This window comes from Bos grunniens, chromosome 19 (genome assembly GCF_055505025.1).
Source record: "Bos grunniens cultivar Pamir isolate PY7600 chromosome 19, Bosgru_T2T1.0, whole genome shotgun sequence".
Taxonomy (NCBI): domain Eukaryota; kingdom Metazoa; phylum Chordata; class Mammalia; order Artiodactyla; family Bovidae; genus Bos; species Bos grunniens.
In genome coordinates this window covers 16,500,987-16,508,466 of record NC_141183.1, presented here as the reverse complement: position 1 = coordinate 16,508,466, position 7,480 = coordinate 16,500,987, and positions in this window count along the sequence as shown.

The following is a 7,480-nucleotide window of genomic DNA, read 5'->3' as shown; positions in this document are numbered from 1 at the left end:
ACGCTTAAAGCCTCAAGGGAAAACAGCAAACCCCTAGCTATCCTAAAAAACAAGCCTGGGAGGCAAGCAGAGAAAAGACATCAGTGTCAACTTTAGCAAAAAGTTCCTGGACTTTAGCAAAACAAGATCTTGCTTACAGCTCAGCATCCTTCAGAAGATGTTGTAGCAGTGATGAATAACCTATATGTATTCCAGTTATTACTTAATAATCTCACATACTGAGTACTAGTTAAACATGTTAAGTGTTTCTTTGGATGTTCACTTGATGGATCAGCCTTATCTTCCCTCTTCTGGAAACAATTGGGAAAGAATTCAGTAGAGTTCCACTTTTCCAAATCCCCAGCTCTAAGAAACTTTGTCAAACCCAACAGGTTCTGGGACATTTCTGTTTAGAATTGAGAACTGCCAGCTAGCAGTATTTATTCCATAGCTGACTTGAATTTCTGATGCTTTTATTGCCCCATTTTCTCTGGTGGATCCAGAGTTTTGTTTCTAGGTGCCCGCAGAGATAAAAATGAGATCATAGTGTTTAAAGAGAAAAATATATATAAGTTTTTTTGAATTAAGCAATTCCATTTGATTGGAAAATTTCAACAAAAAATAAATACCTATTTACTCTTAAAAAAAAAAGAGTGAACAGCAGGTGAAGAGGAAGTGGAAACAGCCAAGTTGTCAAGGAGAGTTGTCCAGGTAATAGTACCTGAGAGGATAGTGAGGTCAAGAGAGGGTTTTATACCAAAATGTTTAAAACGAGAGCCAGCATAGTTGCTGACAGGAATGCGCCAGTGGAAAGGGAGCAATTGACGATATAAGAAGGAGGTGGAAGGTTCGGAGTGAAGTCCTTGGGAAGGCAGGTGGGTGGCCCCGGGCCCGGAGGGGACACTGTGCTGAGGTGCTGTGCCGGTCCCTGGGGTCAGCGGTCAGGGGCGTCCTTTTCTGCAGGAAATAGAGTCTGAGGCTCTCAGCTGACAAGAGTTAGGAGGGGCAAGTAGTAGTTTCAAGAAGATTGGGCACAGAGCCAAGAAAAAACGGACACATTTGCTGTTTTGTGTTTCAGATCTGAAGGGAGGTTGTTCGTCAGCTTAGCACAAGGGCCAGCAGAGGAGAGAGGCTCAGTCTGCACATCTCTGCTACTCAGTGTTCAGTCTATAACATGAGGGGAACTGAACCAGGGGCTCTCAAAGGATGCTGCAAACTCCTGTTCGTACAGGGCCCCTTATGACCCCTGATGGGCTGCTTTTACTGAGTAGCACGTGTTTGGCTGGTTTAAGGATTCAAGATGGCTAGTAAAAATTGGACACTTGCCTAAGAGGTTTCTAATTGAGGGTAAAAGCCAAGAGGTAAGAGAGACACTTGAAGCCTACTTAAGGCTTGAGGGCACCCCGGGGGAACAAGGGGGTGGCCCAGAGGTCGCTGGGGCTCCGAGATGCCTTGACAACGTGTGGGCAAACACAGTGCGAGGTCCCTTGGAGAGTAAACTCTGCTGTCTCCGGGCTCTCATGGAAGCTGGCATCGCACAGCGTGAAATGAAACAGCACATTAATGTGATTAACACTGAATAAACCTCCATGTGTGGGCAAATATAGCATGAAGTGGGTTTAGGAATTTTAAAATACCTATTATTAAAGACAGCCTGCAGGGCTGCAGTGGCATCCGATGACAAGCCAGAGGCTGCTACCAGCATCTGACGTTCCCATAGTCCTTTCCTTCGGCAAAGTGCCTTTGCAGGCTTCTGTGCCAGGCACTTCCCTGATCCCCCCAGGGGTTATCACCACTACCCACTTTATAGATGAAGAAACTAAATGGATTGTCAGTAGATCTCTCAGACCGTGGAAAGCAGAGACCATGGAGATCATCATCAGCTCCTCATGGCTGGCAGGGCGTCTGGAAGGGAAGGAGCCTCCAGCCTCTGAGAGCCTGCCCAGCAAACTGTAAGCTCTGTGCTGGGACCTGCACGTCTGGCTGGCAGCTGAGCATCAGGCCCTGGGCTGCAAGCCTTGTGCAGATGGTCTCACTTAGTCCTGATGACAACCCTTGGCAGTGGGTATTATTAACCCCAAGAGGAAACTGAGGGCACACAGGTTAAATAATTTGCCAAAGGTCACCCGGCAGAATTAGGGTTCAAGTTCAGATTTGTCTGAACCAAAGTGAGTGCTCCTGACTGCCAAACTGGACGCTGTCTTCCAGGAGGGCACAGTGTGGGCTTCAGGAATTTTCGAGGCCCCTGTGCTGGAGAGAGGTTAGCACAGAGCTGAGCTCAGGTAATAGGACAGCACCAGTGTCAGTGCCTATTGACTGAAGGGCTGACAGTCTGAACGGTTGTACGAGTAGAGATGTGAATTACTGTCTCGTGGGGTCTTCCTCTTCCAGTTGACGATTTCCCCAAAGCTTATGAATGCTTAATCTAATCAAGGCAAAAAGGCATCAGAGAATCGCAAGGCCTTTCCTTTATTAACTGTCAAGTCCAATCTGTAGGCTGTTTACGTGCCAAGGTCAGAGATCACACTTCAGCTGCTTGCCTTTCATTCATCTCACAAAGCCTGGAACATAAAGTTTATTGATGCAAAACTGATTGGCAGGCAGGGGTAACGAGGTGGCCGGACAGGGAATATCTGAAGGAGTCCTAAGCCTGCTAAGTCCTAAGTCCTAAGCCTCAGGTCAGTCCTGCTCCCCAGCGGTGCTAACTCTGCAGGCTCCAGGTGACTGGCCGTAGCTCAGAGCTTTCCACACCACAGTCTAGATGAGCAGTACACGCCTGGACCATGGGCAGAGTTCACAGAGCCAGGCAAGATGGGGAGGGAAGGAATCCTTTCTGCCTGTTAGTTTGGAAAGGAGATGGTGAAGCACAGAAGGTTAGGTATGGAAGGTCTTGAAACCACACACATCCAAGGAATTCCTGTGTCAGCCTCCACTGGAGAGGCCTGGGAATTGGGAAGAGGGAGGCATTGTTACACCTGCAGCTTTTGGCCAGCCCTGGACTAAGTGGCCCCGTCTCTGGCGAATTCCTGCTGGGGCCTCCTCTGTGCGCATCAGCAAGGGGAGGTGGGGAAGCACACGTGAGTCCATGCCTGACTCTCTACTTGCAGTGTCCTCAAGAGAAAAACCAGGAGGGAGGCGCTAAGTTCCAAAAGAAGGCACTGGACCCAGGGATTGTTGCTCATGCCACTCGAGATGGGGAGGGGTCTCAAATATTATTTGTTCTTTTAAAAATAAATTTATTTGCTTATTTACTTAGCTGTGTGGGGTCTTAGCTGTGGCACATGGAATCTTTCGTTACGATGTGTCAACTTCTCTTTAGTTGATGCGCCTGATTCAGTAGTTGCAGTGAGGGCTTAGTTGCCCCGAGGCATGTTAGTTCACTGACCAGAGATCAAACCTTCCCCTGCATTCTTAACCACTGGATCACGGAGTGAAAGTGAAAGTAAACTTGTTCAGTTGTATCCGACCCTTTGCGACCCCGTGGACTGTAGCCCGCCAGACTCCAGTGGGATTTTCCAGGCAAGAATACTGGAGTGGGTTGCCATTTCCTTCTCCAAGGGATCTTCTCAACCCAGGGATCGAACCTGAGTCTCCCGCATTGCAGGCAAACTCTTTACTGTCTGAGCCATCAGGGAAGTTGGATCATGGAGGGAGTCCCTCAAATATTACTCATTTTTATCAGGACCAAACTGAATTTTGCATCATCTGAGAAAAAGCCCTGACTATAAGTCATTTTAAAAGATTTCTTAATCTCTGCAATTCAGTAATAGTGGTTTTCCACAGCAGTCAGCTGTCTGGATTGAACCCCCCAACACTCACACATCACAAAGCAAAAAAATAACAAAATTAAACAAACCAAATCCCCCGGCCTCAGTTTATTTCCAGTCCAGGTTCAAGGTCTAGTCTGAGCAGTGAATGCCTCCTCTCCTGGTCTGTTTCTGGACAGGCAAGGGGGCAAAGTCCCTCCTCCTCTTGTCCATGATAGGGCCAGGCCTGGGCTGTACAAAGCTCCAGAGAGAAGTGCCCACCGACGAGTGGGGCTGGGCCAGGGCCCCAGTGGCCACGACCTCCCTCGAGTTCTGTCAGTAAATGATGAGCAATTGCTACCGTCGGGCACTGGGATAGGAAGATGATTAACACAGGATCCCAGAGACCCACACATAAACCACTGACCATCGTAAAAACCAAGAAACGCTCTCTTTGTAGTAGGAATAAAATGTTTCAGGGGCACAGAGAAAGAAGGGAGAGGGAAAAGCTTCGGTGGTTCTCAAAGTGGTTCCCAGACCAGCAACCTCAGTGTCACCCAGAAATTGTTAGAAATGCAAATATAAGCTCCAGCCCAGACCCACAGAGTCAGAAATGCTAGAGGTAGGGCTCAGCAAGGTGTGTTGCAAGATACCTTCTAGGTGATCCTGGTGTGAGCTGCAATTGGAGAGTCATGCAGGGGCTGGCAAACTGCCTATTTTTGCAAATAAAGTTTAACTGGAACATGGCCACAGTCGTTCATTCTGTGTTATCAGTGGCTGTCTTCCTGCCGTGCTGGCAGGGTGAGACTCGCAACAGAGACAACAAGGACTGCGCAGCCTAAGGGCCTCTGGCAGCCACGCTTCAGTCAGCTCAGTGCTGGGACCCAGCTCTAGTTTGAGGACTTCCTGAAAACACTAAACAGTCTATTTTAAGTGTGAGGAATATATATTACTCACCACAGTTAGAAAGGTAGGTTAAAAAATCAAATGAGGAAGAGAAGAAATCATAATTCTAGGGAAGCCCCCAGTTAGACTCCCTGTCCCACTCTGCTGTGCTGGATGCTTTAGGAAGCCTAACTACCCCTCTAAGATGGGCACCATTTCCCCCTCCCTTTAAGAAAAATGTATTTATTGATTTTCCACTCTGCTGAGTCTTTATTGCAGTGTGGACTTCTCTCTAGCTGCAGTGTGTGGGCTTCTCGCTGCAGCGGCGTCTCTTGCTGCAGCACGGGCTCTAGGGCACGCAGGCTTCAATTGTTGCGGTGCGTGGGCTCAGTAGTTGTGGCGCCTGGGCTCTAGAGCAAAGGCTCAGTAGTTGTGATACACCGGCTCAGTTGCTCCACAGCATGTGGAATCTTCCCCGATCCGAGGTCAAACCCGTGTCTAAGGCATTGGCAGTGGATTCTTTACCACTGAGCCACCTGGGAGCTCCCATCATATCCCCTTTAATAGATAAGAAAGGGGAGCTGGGAAGGTGAAGTAAACAGCTCAAACTTAGGGAGGAGAGCTTGGACTGGCCCTGGATCAGCTTAGCTCCCAGGTCAGGCTCTCTGCTTCACACCTACCACCTCTCTTTTCCCAGTTACAAGATGGAAACTCCCTCAGTGGGCAATGGGGGGCCCTCACAGGAACATGTTAACATAACAGGCACAACTTTCATACTTTTTCCAGTGGGGGAGATGAGTCACCAGGGGCTGGAGAACTAGACCCAGGGCTACTTCCTGGGGGTTCCAATCCTGTGGGGAGCACAGCAAGGGGAGGGCAGGAGCTGTAGAGTCCATAAGGGCCCAGGACCAGCTCTCACCTGTTCTAGCCAAACAGGGCAGGTGAGACCATGCACATGCTGAGTGCCAGGTGGGACGCAGCCTCTGGGCAGTGTGACCACCGAAGGCCTTCCGGCGCTGCCCCTGCCCCACAGACCAACCCGCAGGTCCTTCTGTCCAGCTTCTGGATTGTCAGGATGGGGGTGTGTATAAAGGGTGCCCCAGGGAAGGACTTGGTAACTGAGGTGAATCTTGTATCTGTGAGAGGAGAAAAGAACCTATCAGGGTATTTCCTGCTCTGATACAGGAGTGGAGTGGATCATGTGGTCAGTCCCTAATGACTGAGAGGCCAAGTCCCTAATCAGATTGGGAACCTGTTACGATGTGGTGTCCTCACGGGTGACTGAAGGAGCAAAGGTAAAATCTTGCCCTGCTGCCACTGAAGAAATGCGGCAGCTAAAACACCTCCATCTGGGTGGCTCAAACAGTGACCAAGCAAGTCTGTCCCCTGCCCACACACACAGTATCTATTTTGGTTTCCAAATATTTTGTTAGAACAGGAAAGCAAAAAACATTCTTGACAAACAGAGGAGCGTGGTACATCAGGCAAAGGTGATGAAGGCAAGAATTTTGAGAAGACTAGTGACCAACTGCTTTCTCTAATCAAATCAGTGCGGTTCAGTTATTTTTAAACAAGCATCATCAGAGTGTCTTCTGCATGCCAGACGCAACACTAATCTTTCTCTTTTAAACTAGCGTTTTTTCATATCTTTTCTCTATTATGCATTGCATTAAAATCAGAGCTATTTACTTATTTAGTTTTTTTCCTTTTTGGGGGGGCCTCAATGAGCCACTTGTGGGATCTTATTTACCTGATCAGGGATCAAACCTGGGCCTTCAGTGAAAGTGCAGCGTCCTAACCACTGTGCCACCCGGGAATTCCCCACACTAATCTTTCTGAACCTTGGTTACCTCATCCCATCCTCACATCAACGCTGAGGGGCAGGTCATGTGAGCAGCCCCATTTTATGGGGTGAGGGAGGGGCTCAGGCAGGACACTTGGCTGACCCTCACTAGCACACATGGAGATCCGAGTTTTGAACCCAGAGCTTGTGACTCTGCATCTTGTATTCTTTTGACAGCATCACGTTTACTCTGTAAGTAAAAACTAAATCTGGACAGAGCACAGGGAGACCGGGAAAAGACAGTACCCAGAGACTGTGGATGGCTTCACACTGAGATAGCATTTATTCAGGCACTGGTTCTTGGAGCTGATGGAACCACATTCCCACTGATCCATTGATAAGGGCTACTGGGCCACTGTGTAAATAGCCATTGTCGCAACAGGCCATGTGCCGGGCCAGCTGTATCAAAACCCTGTTTCTTTGTTGCCTAAACTATTGTTTCAGGGGAAATTTGCCTCAAAAGAATAATTTCATTTTGCATTTACAAATGGCACTTTTTTTTTTTCTTCAAATTTCAGAAGACTTTCGAGTGTTAACTGACTTAATCCTTAGAGCAACACTGGGAGAAGAACAGGTGTTAGTTCCCAGTCTGATAAAGGAGGAAGCTGAAGTAATTTTCCAAAAGTCTTATGCTAATGAACACTACATAAGAGTTTTTAAATGTGAGGCCTCACCAGGATACCTGCAAAACCAGAGAACACCACTTGGGAGACTCCATGATGATGGACGAAATCAACTACCAATGTACCTCTGAAGCTGCTGCTGCTGCTGCTAAGTCGCTTCAGTCCTGTCCTACTCTGTGCGACCCCATAGACGGCAGCCCACCAGGCTCCGCCATCCCTGGGATTCTCCAGGCAAGAACACTGGAGTGGGTTGCCATTGCCTTCTCCGTACAAAGCTGCAGGGTTGGCTAAAAATGGGTGATCCAAATTTCTAAGGAAATGTAAGCCTAAATATAAAATAAGCCTATATATAAACTGTCATTGCAGGAGAGGTGAGTCCAAGAGAAAGAAGTCAAGAAAGCAGG